At 41.4% G+C, this 18,553-nt stretch overlaps 1 pseudogene; it reads right to left on the bottom strand.

Annotated features, from left to right (window-relative positions):
* The window catches only part of LOC115166369 (chloride transport protein 6-like), a 40,185-nt pseudogene that overhangs the window by 18,756 nt on the left and 2,876 nt on the right, over window positions 1-18,553 (bottom strand).

The raw sequence follows: 18,553 nt of genomic DNA, 5'->3' as shown, positions 1-18,553 counted from the left end.
TTGCAGAGTTACAGTGCCTTGCAAAAGTATGCACCCCCTTGGCATTTTTTCCTATTTTGTTGCATTACAACCTGTAATTTCAATAGATTTTTATTTGGATTTCATGTAATGGACATACACAAAATAGTCCAAATTGGTGAAGTGAAATGGAAAAAACATTTTTTTTAATTCAAAACTGAAAAGTGGTGCGTGCATATGTATTCACCCCCTTTGCTATGAAGCCCCTAAAGATCTGGTGCAACCAATTACCTTCAGAAGTCACATAATTAATTAAATAAAGTCCACCTGTGTGCAATCTAAGTGTCACATGATCTGTCACATGATCTCAGTATATATACACCTGTTCTGAAAGGCCCCAGAGTGTGCAACACCACTAAGCAAGGGGCACCACCAAGCAAGCGGCACTATGAAGACCAAGGAGCTCTCCAAACAGGTCAGGGACAAAGTTGTGAAGAAGTACAGATCAGGGTTGGGTTATAAAAAAAATATCTGAAACTTTGAACATCCCACAGAGCACCATTAAATCCATTATTAAAAAATGGAAAGAATATGGCACCACAACAAACCTGCCAAGAGAGGGCCGCCCACCAAAACTCACGGACCAGGCAAGAAGGGCATTAATCAGAGAGGCAACGAAGAGACCAAAGATAACCCTGAAGGAGCTGCAAAGCTCCACAGCGGAGATTGGAGTATCTGTCCATAGGACCACTTTAAGCCGTACACTCCAAAGAGCTGGGCTTTACGGAAGAGTGGCCAGAAAAAAGCCATTGCTTAACAAAAATGAGCAAACACGTTTGGTGTTCACCAAAAGACATGTGGGAGACTCCCCAAACATATGGAAGAAGGTGCTCTGGTCAGATGAGACTAAAATGTTGCTTTTTGGACATCAAGGAAAACGCTATGTCTGGCACAAACCCAACACCTCTCATCACCCCGAGAAGACCATCCCCACAGTGAAGCATGGTGGTGGCAGCATCATGCTGTGGGGATGTTTTTCATTCGCAGGGACTGGGAAACTTGTCAGAATTGAAGGAATGATGGATGGCGCTAAATACAGGGAAATTCTTGAGGGAAACCTGTTTCAGTCTTCCAGAGATTTCAGACTGGGATGGGGGTTGACTTTCCAGCAGGAACCCATCCAACTTGAAGGAGCTGGAGCAGTTTTGCCTTGAAGAACGGGCAAAAATCCCAGTGGTTAGAATCTATTTTAATTCAAGGTTGTAAGGCAACAAAATAGGAAAAATGTATACTTTCGCAAGCCACTGTATGTGCATCCTTTCAAGCACACCCCTTCTCATTAACCTGTGGTGAGTTATTCACAATTCTTTATGAACAAATAAGGATTTATATGTAAGATGGCTAAATAAAGAGCAAAATTATTGATTATTATTTGTGCCGTGGTCCTATAAGAACTCTTTGTCACTTCCCACGAGCCGGGTTGTGACAAAAACTCACACTCATTCTTATGTTTAATAAATGTATCATATAGTGTGTGTGTGTGGCAGGCTTACAATGATGGCAAAAAAACATTTGAGAGTGCGTTGACCCTGGTGCTAGAGGGGGTACACAGTTGGGAGGTTGAATGTTTGAAGGGGTACGGGACTATAAAAAGTTTGGGAACTACTGGTGTAGACAAAGAATAGCTCTCCAGTAGGTGTACCCAAAAGGATCATCGCTTTCACATGGGGATCATAGCATTCACATAGATTCACCTGGTCAGTCTGTCATGGAAAGAGCAGGTATTCCTAATGTTTTGCACACTCAGTGTATATACTCTTGCTGCAAGTTTCCAATAAAAACACCATCCTTGTTTTGGGTGTGTATCCATGCTATACAGAAGAACCAACCTATTTTGTATTTTTATAATTAGGACCTGCAGGCTTTTCGCTCCCATGATTTAGATTGCTTTCTGCCTATGGCCTAATAAGGTTTCAAGGAGGGAAAAGTTTTGAATTTGCTGTTCTTATAGCATTTTTCTATGTTTGAACATTTAAGTCAGAGGTAAATACAGTGCCTTCAGAAAGTATTCATACCTCTTGACTTACTGCACATTTTGTTGTGTTACAGCCTGAATTAAAAATAGATTAAATAGTTTTTTACTCTCACCCATCCATCTACACAAAATTCCCCTGCAAATTTATTGAACATGAAATACATGTTAGAATCACCTTTGGCAGCGATTACAGCTGTGCGTCTTTCTGGGTAAGTCTCTAAGAGCTTTGCACACCTGGATTGTGCAACATTTGCACATTATTCTGAAAAAAATATTCAAGCTCTGTCAAATTGGTTGTTGATCACTGCTAGACAGCCATTTTCAAGTCTTGCCGTAGATTTTCTAGTTGATTTAAGTCAAAACTGTAACTAGGCCACTCTGGACCATTCAATGTCGTCTTGGTAAGCAACTCCAGGGTATATTTGGCCTTGTGTTTCAGGTTATTGTCCTGCTAAAAGGTGAATGTCTCCCAGTGTCTGTTGGAAAGCAGACTGAACCAGGTTTTCCTCAAGGATTTTGCCTGTGCTTAGCTCTATTCCGTTTATTCTTTATCCTAAACAACTCCCTAGTCCTTGCCAAAGACAAGCATACCCGCAACAGGATGCAGCCACCATCATGCTTGAAAACATGAAGAGTGGTACTCATGTGTTGTGTTGGATTTGCCCCAAACATAACCATATGTATTTGACATGAATATTTTTATTCTTTACAGGCTTCCTTTTCACTGTCATTTAGGTTAGTGGATCCATCCTCAGTTTTCTCCTATCACAGCCATTCAACTCTGTAACTGTTTAAAAGTCACCATTAGCCTCATGGTGAAATCCCTGAGCGGTTTCCCTCCTCTCCGGTAACTGAGTATTACGCCTTTATCTTTGTAGTGATTGGGTGTATTAATACACAATCCAAAGTGTATTTAATAAATTCACTGCTTGATTGAGGGACATTACAGATAATTGTATTTGTGGGGTACAGAGATTAGGTGGTCATTAAAAAATCATGTTAAACACTATTATTGGACAGAGTGAGTACATGCAACTTATTATGTGACTTGTTAAGCAGGATTTTACAACCTGAACTTATTTTGGCTTGCCATAAGAAAGGGGTTGAATACTTATTGACTCAAGACATTTCAGCTTTAAATTTTTTATTAATTTGTCAATTTCCAATTTTACATTATGCAGTATTGTGTATAGGCCAGTGACACAGAATCTAAATTTAATCAATTTTAAATTTCAGGCTATAACACAACAAAATGTGGAGAAAGTCAATGGGTGTGAACATTTTCTGAAGGCACTGTATGCTTGAAGGTTAAATGAATGTTTAATAACATTTCCAGAGAAAACTAAGACATCTTTTAGCATCCATAGAATTTTTGTGAATTTGTCTTCATAGCATCAATCGGACCTTGTATTCATAGCAGATAATATTCAAATTTTTGGTGACTTTAATATTCACATGGAAAAGCCCACAGACCCACTCCAAAAGGCTTTCGGAGCCATCATCGACTCAGTGGGTTTTGTCCAACATGTCTCCGGACCTACTCACTGCCACAGTCATACTCTGGACCTAGTTTTGTCCCATGGAATAAATGTTGTGGATCTTAATGTTTTTCCTCATAATCCTGGACTATCGGACCACCATTTTATTACGTTTGCAATCGCAACAAATAATCTGCTCAGACCCCAACAAAGGAGCATCAAAAGTTGTGCTATAAATTCTCAGACAACCCAAAGATTCCTTGATGCCCTTCCAGACTCCCTCTGCCTACCCAAGGACGTCAGAGGACAAAAATCAGTTAACCACCTAACTGAGGAACTCAATTTAACCTTGCGCAATACCCTAGAGGCAGTTGCACCCCTAAAAACATTTGTCATAAGAAACTAGCTCCTTGGTATACAGAAGATCCCGAGCTCTGAAGCAAGCTTCCAGAAAATTGGAACGGAAATGGTGCCACACCAAACTAGAAGTCTTCCGACTAGCTTGGAAAGACAGTACCGTGCAGTATCGAAGAGCCCTCACTGCTGCTCGATCATCCTATTTTTCAAACTTAATTGAGGAAAATAAGAACAATACGACATTTATTTTTGATACTGTCGCAAAGCTAACTAAAAAGCAGCATTCCCCAAGAGAGGATGGCTTTCACTTCAGCAGTAATAAATTCACAAACTTCTTTGAGGAAAAGATCATGATCATGAGAAAGCAAATTACGGACTCCTCTTTAAATCTGCGTATTCCTCCAAAGCTCAGTTGTCCTGAGTCTGCACAACTCTGCCAGGACCTAGGATCAAGGGAGACACTCAAGTGTTTTAGTACTATATCTCTTGACACAATGATGAAAATAATCATGGCCTCTAAACCTTCAAGCTGCATACTGGACCCTATTCCAACTAAACTACTGAAAGAGCTACTTCCTGTGCTTGGCCCTCCCAAATTGAACATAATAAACGGCTCTCTATCCACCGGATGTGTCCAAACTCACTAAAAATGGCAGTAATAAAGCCTCTCTTGGAAAAGCCAAAACCTTGACCCAGAAAATATAAAAAACTAAAATCGGCCTATATCAAATCTCCCATTCCTCTCAAAAATGTTAGAAAAAGATGTTGCACAGCAACTCACTGCCTTCCTGAAGACAAACAATGTATACGAAATGCTTCAGTCTGGTTTTAGACCCCATCATAGCACTGAGGCTGCACTTGTGAAGGTGGTAAATGACCTTTTAATGGCGTCAGACTGAGGCTTTGCATCTGTCCTCGTGCTCCTAGACCTTAGTGCTGCTTTTGATATCATCGATCACCACATTCTTTTGGAGAGATTGGAAACCCAAATTGGTCTACACGGACAAGTTCTGGCCTGGTTTAGATCTTATCTGTCGGAAAGATATCAGTTTGTCTCTGTGAATGGTTTGTCCTCTGACAAATCAACTGCACATTTCGGTGTTCCTCAAGGTTCCGTTTTAGGACCACTATTGTTTTCACTATATATTTTACCTCTTGGGGATGTCATTCAAAAACATAATGTTAACTTTCACTGCTATGCAGATGACACACAGCTGATCATTTCAATGAAACATGGTGAAGCCCCAAAATTGCCCTCGCTGGAAGCCTGTGTTTCAGACATAAGGAAGTGGATGGCTGCAAACTTTCTACTTTTAAACTCGGACAAAACAGAGATGCTTGTTCTAGGTCCCAAGAAACAAAGAGATCTTCTGTTGAATCTGACAATTAATCTTGATGGTTGTACAGTCGTATCAAATAAAACTGTGAAGGACCTCTGCATTACTCTGGACCCTGATCTCTCTTTTGACGAACATATCAAGACTGTTTCAAGGACTGCTTTTTTCCATTTACGTAACATTGCAAAAATCAGAAACTTTCTGTCCAAAAATGATGCACAAAAATGAATCCGTGCTTTTGTTACTTCTAAGTTAGACTACTGCAATGCTCTACTTTCCGGCTACCCGGATAAAGCACTAAATAAACTTCAGTTAGTGCTAAATACGGCTGCTAGAATCCTGACTAGAACCAAACAATTTGATCATATTACTCCAGTGCTAGCCTCCCTACACTGGCTTCTTGTTAAGGCAAGGGCTGATATCAAGGTTTTACTGCTAACCTACAAAGCATTACATGGGCTTGCTCCTACCTATCTTTCCGATTTGGTCCTGCTGTACATACCTACACGTACGCTACGGTCACAAGACGCAGGCCTCCTAATTGTCCCTAGAATTTCTAAGCAAACAGCTGGAGGCAGGCTTTCTCCTATTGAGCTCCATTTTTATGGAATGGTCTGCCTACCCATGTGAGAGACTCAGACTCGGTCTCCTTTTAAGTCTTTATTGAAGACTCATCCCTTCAGTAGGTCATATGATTGAGTGTAGCCGGGCCCAGGAGTGTGAAGGTGAACGGAAAGGCACTGGAGCAACGAACCGCCCTTGCTGTCTCTGCCTGGCCGGTTCCCCTCTCTCCACTGGGATTCTCTGCCTCTAACCCTATTACAAGGGCTGAGTGACTGGCTTACTGGTGCTCTTCCATGCCGTCCCTATGAGGTGTGCGTCACTTGAGTGGATTGAGTCACTGACGTGGTCTTCCTGTCTGGGTTGGCGCCCCCCCCTTGGGTTGTGCCGTGGTGGAGATCTTTGTGGGCTATACTCGGCCTTGTCTCAGGGTGCTAAGTTGGTGGTTGAAGATATCCCTCTAGTGTTGTGGGGGCTGTGCTTTGGCAAAGTGGGTGGGGTTATATCCTGCCTGTTTGGCCCTGTCCGGGGGTATCATCAGATAGGGCCACAGTGTCTCCTGATCCCTCCTGTCTCAGCCTCCAGTATTTATGCTGCAGTAGTTTGTGTCGGGGGGCTAGGGTCAGTCTGTTATATCGGGAGTATTTCTCCTGTCTAATCCGGTGTCCTGTGTGAATTTAAATATGCTCTCTCTAATTCTCTCTTTCTCTCTTTCTTTCTCGGAGGACCTGAGCCCTAGGACCATGCCTCATGACTACCTGGCATGATGACTCCTTGTTGTCCCCAGACTACCTGGCTGTGCTGCTGCTCCAGTTTCAACTGTTCTGCCTGCGGCTATGGAACCCTGACCTGTTCACTGTGATTACTATTATTTGACCATGCTGGTCATTTATGAACATTTGAACATCTTGGCCATGTTCTATTATAATCTCCACCCGACACAGCCAGAAGAGGACTGGCCACCCCTCATATCCTGGTTCCTCTCTAGGTTTCTTCCTAGGTTTTGGCCTTTCTAGGGAGTTTTTCCTAGCCACCGTGCTTCTACACCTACATTGCTTGCTGTTTGGGGTTTTAGGCTAGGTTTCTGTACAGCACTTTGAAATATCAGCTGATGTAAGAAGGGCTATATAAATACATTTGATTTGATAAATTTGATATAGCTAGAGAGTAGGCCAGATCTGACAATCATTTATTTTATTGATTGAAAACTTTTCAATACGCATGGATAAAATGTACAAGTAGGCCACCCCAAGTAATCAAGAGCGAAGTGATGCGTTTTGACAATTAAATATAGACTCATGATTGGACATATTAACATAGTGCTTGGTAGACCAGTATTTATGAGGGTTTACTTTGGTCAATCACATTATTTGTATTGACCTGTGGAGCCTGCTTTTGTTCAGCAAGTTGATTATAATTTAGCACATGCAGGTGAACACTATAGTCACCCATTTGGATGTATACATTCAATACATACAGTACTAGTCAAAAGGTACTGTATATACACATGTAAATGTTTTATTTCAGTTTCTAAAAACCTGTTTTTGCTTTGTCATTATGGGGTATTGTGTGTATATTAAGAGGATAAAAACTATTTTAGAATAAGGCTGTAAAGTGAAATGTGGAAAAAGTCAAGGGGTCTCAATACTTTCCTGAATGCACTGTACATACACACCGTACACATAAACTCAGCAAAGAAATAAACGTCCCTTTTTTAGGACCATGTCTTTCAAAGATAATTCGTAAAAATCCAAATAACTTCACAGATCTTCATTGTAAAGGGTTTAAACACGGTTTCCCATGCTTGTTCAATGAACCATAAATAATTAATGAACATGCACCTGTGGAACAGTAGTTAAGACACTAACAGCTTACAGATGGTAGGCAATTAAGGTCACGGTTAAGAAAACTTAGGACACTAAAGGAGGCCTTTCTACTGACTCTGAAAAACACCAAAAGAAAGATGCCCAGGGTCCCTGCTCATCTGCGTGAACATGCCTTAGGCATGCTGCAAGGAGGCATGAGGACTGCAGATGTAGCCAGGGCAATAAATTGCAATGTCCGTACTGTGAGATGCCTAAGACAGCGCTACAAGGAGACAGGACGGACAGCTGATCGTCCTCGCAGTGGCAGACCACGTGTAACACCTGCACAGGATCGGTACATCCAAACATCACACCTGTGGGACAGGTACAGGATGGCAACAACAACTGACCGAGTTACACCACGAATACACAATCCCTCCATCAGTACTCAGACTGTCCGCAATAGACTGAGAGGCTGGACTGAGGGCTTGTAGGCCTGTTGTAAGGCAGGTCCTCACCAGACATCCCCGGCAACAACGTCACCTATGGGCACAAACCCATCGTTGCTGGACCAGACAGGACTGGCAAAAAGTGCTCTTCACTGACGAGTCGCGGTTTTGTCTCACCAGGGGTGATAGTCGGATTCGCGTTTATCATCGAAGGAATGAGTGTTACACCGAGGGCTGTACTCTGGAGCGGGATCAATTTGGAGGTGAAGGGTCCATCATGGTCCGGGGTGGTGTGTCACAGCATCATCTGACTGAGCTTGTTGTCATTGCAGGCAATCTCAACGCTGTGTTACAGGGAAGATATCCTCCTCCCTCATGTGGTACCCTTCCTGCAGGCTCATCCTGACATGACCCTCCAGCATGACAATGCCATCAGCCATACTGCTCGTTCTGTGTGTGATTTCCTGCAAGACAGGAATGTCAGTGTTCTGCCATGGCCAGCGAAGAGCCCGGATCTCAATCCCAATGAGCACATCTGGGACCTGTTGGATCGGAGGGTGAGGGCTAGGGCTGGTGGCCACACCAGATATTGACTGTTACTTTTGATTTTGACCCCCCCTTCTTTGTTCAGGGACACATTATTCCATTTCTGTTAGTCTGTGGAACTTGTTCAGTTTATGTCTCAGTTGTGGAATCTTGTTATGTTCATACAAATATTTACACATGTTAAGTTTGCTGAAAATAAACGCAGTTGACAGTGAGAGGACGTTTATTTTTTTGCTGAGTTTACAATGCACACACACACACACACACACACATATATACAGTGCATTCGGAAAGTATTCAGACCGTGTATAGCCTTACCGAACATAATGCAAGGGTTAAATAAAATGTCAATCCTGATATTGCCACCAGTTGTGCTAACTAGGGATGGGCATGGTTAATTGAATATCCAATTCGATTACTTGAGTGAGTGTTAATTTAAAAAAAAATAATAATAATAATAACAATATAGGCCTATTTTAAAATCACTTAAAAAGCTGTCTAAAATAAAATCTTCCTTGTGACATTTTGACTTACATTTAAAATTCATAATTTAATAAGTTTTATTATGGTGCATTGAGCTACTGCTGCGCATTTAGCCCTCCAGGTTGCCCTGACATCAGTATGCTGTTTTCCCCACTTCAGATAGCAATTACAGGCGCTCGCCTAATGGAGTTTCCACAAGACCTGAAACAGATCAATGCAAAACACTCACCAGAAAACCTTTCTGTAACAGAATCAGTTCAATCATGGTGAAAATCAAGCAAGCAGTTGAAGCGGCCTCTCTATAGGGCTTGACACAGAGCGAAGATCCTTTTAGGAGCAATGGATACGTGATCATCCATGTGCCCCACGATGTCCTGATGAATCTCTCGGAACCCAAATCCTCTGCGGTCCATATTTCATGTTGGGAAAAACACCTCACCCTCCCTTCAGTAAGGCTTAAAATAGTTACATCTAGATTACCTTAGTATTTGGGCCTATAGGGGAACTCTCACTAGTGGATTATCCCCAATTTGAAATGAGGTTGGTACAGGGCCTTCACAGAGCACATCAAGATGACCACAGCAAGGGCAATGCATATGCAGATGGTTTAGCTAGAAGGGCAGCTGTGGATGATGAGAAGGATGAGTGTAAGATAGCCATAGATGAACACGCCTCTCTCCCTCTCGTCTGCACCAAAATTGGCATCCTATAATGACCTTAGGGACATTCAGAGAATTGCCCCTAAGCCAGAGAAACTGTTATCAAATCAAATTTGATGGATGGAAAATTAAGAAAAATTAGACAATGGAGGTGAAACACCATGAATGTAAATTTTTAAGTGTAGAATGGAGCTCCACTGGTTTTCTTTGTTCTTGGAATTGGTCTAATTGGTTAAATGTATTGACACTAGCTGAATGATATCTTCTCTGTTCCAGATAAGTGTCCCTAGTTGTCCAGATTAATCTCAACGTGTAAGAAATAGTTTTCAAATATAAACTTTATATGCCAAAATCCCTCTCCCGACTCGATTTTAATGAGGTCAATGCCTCTCTAACCTTCACAGGACCTTTCCTGTTTGCCCCTGAGATTTCAGTAAGGTCCCACATGGTTGATTATAGGATCATCAAGGTGAGGGACAGGTAGTTATGTATCTGCAGGGGAAAATACTGAGGGTTCTTTTTTGCCCTCAATCCAATTTCCATCTTGGCAGATCATAGATGAACATGATAATGTGTATGATCGAAAACACTGTCAACAAGTACGGCTACTACTACTGATTTATCCACTGTATTTGAGGTTACAAACACATTACCATTAAGCTGGATCAGGAATATATATATATATTTTTTTAAATGCTGTTTTCAATAAAGTGGTCAAAGAACATGTTCAGAAGACTGGAAAAGAGATAGCCTTATTGACTTGAACTTCAGCTTTCAGAGATATAAAGCAGGAGAAGTTATTGCAGCTGAAAGTATTCCATGGGGTACAATATTGGTATTGGGTATCTGTATCTCAAACTATTAGTGATTTTGACTATTCTTACTTTCTTCATGGTGATACAGCTGTACTGCAAGATAAAGGAGATTAATTGATCTGATTTATAAAAATAAAAAAATGTTTTATTTCAATGTTTTCATGAATATCGCTAGTAACAAAATAAACACATTGAAATACATACCTACAGTAGAAAATAAAATGATATATTCTTTCTAATGAACTTTACGTCTGAACTTCTAATATTGAGCAAATTACACAAAACCTATCCGACATAGGTTTTGAAAAAGCCCCAGTCGTTGCGGGTGCCGCTGGCTATCGGTAAGCTTTTTGGCCAACGCATGGCTAACCTTTGTTTAACCAGCTAAACAGATGCTCTTAGTGAAAATGTGTTTGGAGTTACTTTTCTAGCAAATAGGCCATGTTAGAGTTTACACTCCCTCTTCCAATTATAACGTGGGGAGGTCAAGATAATGACAAACTATCTACCAAAATGATTACATTTTAAAATGTTGATTACTTCTCCTTGCGATTATCATTCACCTGATAAGACATCTGTAAAAACATATATTTGTTTAAAGCCATCATATGATGGGGGTCCCTGGGTCGCCGGTTTGCCTGGGCAGGGGTCCCCGGGCAAGAAAAGTTTGAATACCCTTTTTTAGGGAATAGTACCGGGAGGAGGGGCGACTTAAGGAAATGGTAATTATTCTGTACAGGATTTGGAACTGAAGCGCCCATACACTAAGCAATACACTTAAGCTTTTCATATTTCATTCTATTCCCTATACTACCTATTTCCATTATAATTTTCATTATGTTTTGTTAATATTTTGATTAGTGTCTTCAAATGTTGATTGTATAAAGGAATTGTGTGGTCTTCTTATTTTGGTAAAAGTGACCTCTCAAAATAATTTAGACCTTCAGATGAATCTATATTATTCCTAGTATTTTCATTGTTGTCTTATAAATGTATTGTTAAAATAACTAATGAGTCAGGTCTCCTTAAAATACAAATTCTGTCCCATAACAGACTAGTGCCCCAATTCACAATTCATAGTAATAATTGTATACTCTCCGTTACACATGCTTCTCCTTCTAAACATGCTTGTTAATTAAATAGAGGGTGGGTCATTACCTGGTTTATGACTGCAGTAATGGGGTAAAGACATCAGTGCTAAGATATGGTTATGACTTCAGTGGTTGGAACATTCCATAGTATCTGTTTGGACACATCACCTAGTAGTCAAGCATTGTGTGTCTGCTAGATAACTCTGCACTCTTCTTAGAAAAGTATGGGCATCTCTCCACTACTCACAGGAAACAAGGAAGATGTACAGATGTATACATTAAGACCCTCACAAACTTTCACAGATGCACAATTGAGAGCATTCTGTCGGGCTGTATCACCGCCTGGTAAGGCAACTGCACCGCCCGCATCCGCAGGGCTCTCCAGAGGGTGGTGAGGTCTGCCCAACGCATCACCGGGGGCACACTGCCTGCCCTCCAGGACACCTTCAGCACCCGATGTCACAGGAAGGCCAAAAAGATCAAGGACATCAACCACCCGAGCCACGGCTTGTTCACCCCGCTATCATCCAGAAGGCGAGGTTAGTACAGGTGCATCAAAGCTGGGACTGAGAGACTAAAAAACATCTTCTATCTCAAGGCCATCAGACTGTTAAATAGCCATCACTAGCTGGCTCCCACCCGGTTACTCAACCCTGCACCTTAGAGGCTGCTGCCCTATATACATAGACATGGAATCACTGGTCACTTTAATAATGTTTACATACTGCTTTACTCATTTCATATGTATATACTGTATTCTTCTGTATTTTAGTCAATGCCACCCCGACATTGCTTGTCCTAATATTTATATATTTCTTAATTCCATTCTTTTACTTTTAGATGTGTGTATTGTTGTGAATTGTTAGATATTACTGCACTGTTGGAGCTAGGAACACAAGCATTTCACTACACCCGCAATAACATCTGCTAAATCTGTATGTGACCAATAACATTTGATTTGAAGCCCTACATCAGGGATCATCAACTAGATTCAACCGCAGGTCCATTTTTTCTTGAGCGGATGGTCGGGGGCCAAAACATAATCACCAATAATTTGTAGACTGCAAATTGATCTCAAGAAGACTAAACAGATATACACTGAGTATACAAAATATTAAGAATAACTACTCTTTCCATGACATAGACTGACCATGTGAAACCAGGTGAAAGCTATGATCCCTTATTGATGTCACTTGTTAAATCCACTTCAAATCAGTGTAGATGAAGGGGAGGAGACAGGCTACAGAAGGATTTTTAAGTCTTGAGACAATTGAGACAAGGATTGTGTATGTGTACCATTCAGAGGGTGAATGGGCGAGACAAAAGATTTAAGTGCCTTTGAACGGGGTATGGTAGTAGGTGCCAAGCGCACCGGTTTGTGGGGGGCCAGCACAGAAAAAAATGTATGATATGTATGAAATTGTATGAAATGTATGCATTCACCACTGTAAGTCGCTCTGGATAAGAGCGTCTGCTAAATGACTAAAAATTTAAATGTAAAAAATGTAAAAAGGAAAATTACGTGGATATATTGAAGCAACATCTCAAGACATCAGTCAGGGAGTTAAAGCTTGGTTGCAAATGGGTCTTCCAAATGGACAATGACCCCAAGCATACTTCCAAAGTTGTGGCAAAATGGCTTAAGGACAACAAAGTCAAGGTATTGGAGTGGCCATCACAACGCCCTGACCTCAATTGAAACAATAGAACTCGTTGAACCTATAGAAAATGTATGGGCAGAATTGAAAAAGCGTGTGCGAGCAAGGAGGCCTTCAAACCTGACTCAGTTACACCAGCTCTGTCAGGAGGAATGGGCCAAAATTCACCCAACTTATTGTGGGAAGCTTGTGGAAGGCTACCCGAAATGTTTGACCCAAGTTAAACAATTTAAAAGGCAATGCTACCAAATACTAATTGAGTGTATGTAAACTTCTGACCCACTAGGAATGTGATGAAAGAAATAAAAGCTGAAATAAATAATTCTCTACTATTATTCTGACATTTCACATTCTTAAAATAAAGTGGTGATCCTAACTGACCTAAGACAGGGATTAAATGTCAGGAATTTCAAAAAACTAAGTTTAAATGTATTTGGCTAAGGTGTATGTAGACTTCCGACTTCAACTGTATATCCCAGGACAAATTAGCTAGCAAAATAGGACAAATTAGCTAGAAACTGTTAGCTAAATTGCCACAAATGTTATGCTTTTTGACCTGTCATCAAATTAATAAAATTGGTTCAGAGTTTGTTTTGATATTTCAGCCTGCGTGTTGTGATTGCGTTTGGTGTGGGGGGCCAGAATCAATTTGCGCGTCCGGTTTGGGCATGGTGTTACAGTAGCTCTCATGCTAGAAAAGGTTGGAGACCCCTGATCTACACTGATTGAAGTGGACTTAACAAGTGACATCAATAAGGGATCATAGCTTTCCCCTTTCCCTGGTCAGTCTGTCATGGAAAGAGCAGGTGTTCCTAATGTTTTGTGCACTCGGTGTATAAGGATGTAATGCAAAAGAAAATAGTAAAATGGTAGTGTCCTGGGAGAAATAATATCATGGTAGTGTACTGGGAAAGATATATTAGTCTGTGGACATGGAATTAAGATTGGAGTGATTAGTTGATTGGACGATACACTTTAAGTCCAGTGTGATTAGGAAACAAGCGTTATATACATAATGGTAACTACAAAAATAAAAGGAAACACCAACATAGTGTCTTAATAGGGCATTGGGCCACCACGAGCCAGACCAGCTTCAATGCACCTTGTCATAGATTCTACAAGCGTCTGGAACTCCATTGCAGGGACGCAACACCATTCTTCCACGAGACATTCCATAATTTGTTGTTTTAATGATGGTGGTGGAAAACGCTGTTTCAGGCGCCGCTGCAGAAGTGTTCATCTGGGCTGAGATCTGGTGACTGAGATGGCCATGGCATATGGTTCACATCGTTTTCATGCTCATCAAACGATTCAGTGACCACTCATGCCCTGTGGATAGGGGTATTGTCCACCTATGGCGGCATAGCCATGGTAGCCAAAATAACCTGAACAAAAATATAAACGCAAAATGTAAAGTGTTGGTCCCATGTTTCATGAGCTGAAATATGTGTTTACATCCCTGTTAGTGAGCATTTCTTCTTTGCCAAGATAATCCATCCATCTGACAGGTGTGGCATATCAAGAAGCTGATTAAACAGCATGATTATTACACAGGTGCACCTTGTGCTAGGGACAAAAGGCAACTCTAAAATGTGCAGTTGTCACTCAACACAATGCCACAGATGTCTCAAATTTTGAGGGAGCGTGCAATTGGCATGCTGACTGCAGGAATGTCCACCAGAGCTGTTGCCAGAGAAATTCATATTTATTTCTCTACCATAAGCCGCCTCCAACATTATTTTAGAGAATTTGGCAGTACGTCCAACTGGCCTCACAACTGCAGACAACGTGTATGGTGTTGTGTGGGCGAGTGGTTTGTAATGTCAACATTGTGAACAGAGTGCCCCATGGTGGCGGTGGGGTTATGGTATGGGCAGGCATAAGCTACGGACAACAAACACAATAGAGATACTGTGACGAGATCCTGAGGCCCATTGTCATGCCATTCATCCGCCGCCATCACCTCACGTTTCAGCATGATCATGCATTGCTCCATGTCCATTGACTGATTTCCTTATATGAACTGTAACTCATTAAAATCTTTGAAATTGTTGCATTTGTGTTTTTGTTCAGTATAATAGACAAAATAATAGCCTGCCCAGCAATTGTATAAATGAAACCTAAGCAAATGATGGGATGCACCTGTGTGGAAGCACCTACTTTCAATATACATTGTATCCCTCATTTACAATAGTGTTTCCATTATTTTGACAGTTATCTGTATAGTATACAGTATTTTGAATTGTAACGTTTCCCACCAAGTCTTCCAACTAGTGTATGTGTATTACACACACAGTACCAGTCAAAGGTTTGGACACATCTACTCATTCAAGGGTTTTTCTTTATTTGTACTATTTTCTACATTGTAAAATAACAGTGAAGACATCAACACTATGAGATAACACATATGTAGTAAGCAAAAAAAGTGTTAAACAAATAAATTTGAAATTCTTTAAAAGTAGCCACCCTTTGCCTTGATGACAGCTTTACACACTCTTGGCATTATCTCAACCAGCTTCACCTGGAATGCTTTTCCAACAGTCTTGAAGGAGTTCCCACATATGCTGAGCACTTGGTGGCTGCTTGTCCTTCACTCTGCAGTCCAACTCATCCCAAAACATCTCAATTGGGTTTAGGTTGGGTGATTGTGGAGGCCAGGTCATCGGATGCAGCACTCCATCACTCTCCTTGGTCAAATAGCCCTTCACAGCCTTGGAGGTGTGTTTTGGGTCATTGTCCTGTTGAAAAACAAATGATAGTCCAACTAAGCGCAAACCAGATGGGATGGCGTATCGCTGCAGAATGTTGTGGTAGCCATGCTGGTTAAGTGTGCCTTGAATTCTAAATAAATCACCAACAGTGTCACCAGCAAAGCACCCCCCCCACACCATCACAACACCTCCTCCATGATTCATGATGCTCGTGTTTCTTGGCCCAAGCAAGTCTCTTCTTGTTATTGGTGTCTTTTAGTGGTTTCTTTGCAGCAATTGGACCATGAAGGCCTGATTCACAGTCTCCTCTAAACAGTTGTTGAGATGTGTCTGTTACTTGAACTCTATGAAGAATTTATTTGGGCTGCAATTTCTGAGGCTGGTAACTCTAACTTATCCTCTGCAGCAGAGATAACTCTGGGTCTTCCTTTCATAGTTTGTCTTCACTATTATTCTACAAAGTAGAAAATAGTAAAAATAAAGAAATCCTTGAATGAGGTGTCAACTTATATACAGTGCATTTGGAAAGTGTTCAGACCCCTTTTCTGTTACGGTTAGCTTATTCCAAAATGGATTGAGATTTTTTTTCACCATCAATATACACACAATACCCCATAATGACAAAGCAAAAACAGGTTTTTTGAATTTGTTGAAAATGTATTCAAAATAAAAAAAACACCTAATTTATGTAAGTATTCAGACTACTTCCTGTGAGACTTGAAATTGAGCTCAGGTGCATCCTGTTTCCATTGATCATCCTTGAGATGTTTCTGCAACTTCAATGGAGTCCACCTGTGCTAAATTCAATTGATTGGACATGATTCGGAAAGGCACAAGCCTGTTTAAGGTCCCACAGCTGACAGTGCATGTCAGAGCAAAAACCAAGCCATGAGGACTAAGGAATTGTTCGTAGAGCTCCGAAACAGGATTGCGTCGAGGCACAGATTTGGGGAAGGGTACCAAAACAATTCTGCAGAATTGAAGATCCCCAAGAACACAGTGGCCTCCATCATTCTTAAATGGAAGAAGTTTGGAACCACCAAGACTCTTCCTAGAGCTGGCCGCCCAGCCAAACTGAGCAATCAGGGGAGAAGGGCCTTGGTCAGAGAGGTGACTAAGAACCCAATGGTCACTCTGACAGAGCTCCAGAGTTACTCTGGAGATAGGAGAACCTTCCAGAAAGAAAACCATCTCTGCAGCACTCCACAAATCAGGTCTATAATGGTAGAGTGGCGAGACGGAAGCCACTCCTCAGTAAAAGGCACAAATTCTAAAAAACGGTTTTTGCTTTGTCGTTATGGGGCAGGGGTATTGTGTGTAGATTGAAGGAAAAAAACGATTTAACCCATTTTAGAATACGGCTGTCATGTAAAAAATGTGGAAAAAGTGAAGGGGTCTGTATACTTTACAAATGCACTGTATATATAAATATATAACGCAACAATTTACTGAGTTACAGTTCATATAAAGAAATCAGTCAACTGAAATAAATTAATTTGGCCCTAATCAATGGATTTCACATGACGACAGGGGTTCAGCCATGGGTGGTCCTGGGAGAGCATAGGTCCACCCACTTGGCCTATGCTCTCCCAGGCCCACCCATGGCTGAACCCCTGCCCAAAACAACGTTGGAGGCAGCTTATGATAGAGAAATGAACATGCAATTCTCTGTCAACAGCTCTGGTGGACATTCCTGCAGTCAGCATGTCAATTGCATGCTCCCTCAAAACTTGAGACATCTGTGGCATTGTGTTGTGACACAACTGCACATTTTTTAGCGGCCTTTTATTGTCCCCAGCACAAGGTGCACCCATGTAATGATGATGCTTTTTTTTTTTATCAGCTTCTTGATATGCCACACTTGTCAGGTGGATTGATTATCTTGGCAAAGGAACATTCTCACTAACAGGAATGTAAACCAATTTGTACACAACTTTAGCAAAACAAGCTTTTTGTGCAAATGAAACATTTCTGGGATCTTTTATTTCAGCCCATGAAACCTGGGACCAACACTTTACATGTTGTGTTTATATTTTTGTTCAGTAAAGGGGGATAAGAAATTATGCAAGTCATTTGATAGACTCCAGTTCTGTCTGCTGGTTTCATAGCGGATCTACAAAAATACCCACATAATACTCTCACACCTCAAACATCAACAAGCAATGTCTGTGCATGTGAATGAGTGCTTGTACCTTGAATTCTCCAAAGTTGAGCAGGCCGGGTAGCTTGAACGAACCCCATTTGTTGTAGTTTATCCCATAGCGAAAGAGGTTAAGGGTTAATGTAGTCGACATTGAGCAGAAGAGCTGAGGGGAGGGAGACACAGGAAGAGGGGTACCTCAGAGCAACCGACTTACAATGACTTCAACTAACAGAAAGATTGCCTGTGTGTGTACGTATGTATGCGTGTCCGTCGACCTACCACTTTTCAGGTGAGTGCCTGGTTCCAGAAAGAGGAGCCTTCCTCCAGGCTGAAGAGGGTGCCCCCTATAGGCACCCCAAACGCAGCAGCCACCCCGGCCGCAGCCCCCCCCCCCCGACACAAAGTCACGCTTGTCCCTGTAATAAAGATTAAGCACAGACATTTAACTTATAATGATGAACTACTGC

The sequence above is a fragment of the Salmo trutta genome, chromosome 28 (genome assembly GCF_901001165.1).
Source record: "Salmo trutta chromosome 28, fSalTru1.1, whole genome shotgun sequence".
Taxonomy (NCBI): Eukaryota; Metazoa; Chordata; class Actinopteri; order Salmoniformes; family Salmonidae; genus Salmo; species Salmo trutta.
Note: the sequence above shows the minus strand (reverse complement) of the source record. Positions and strands in the feature narration are given on the sequence as shown.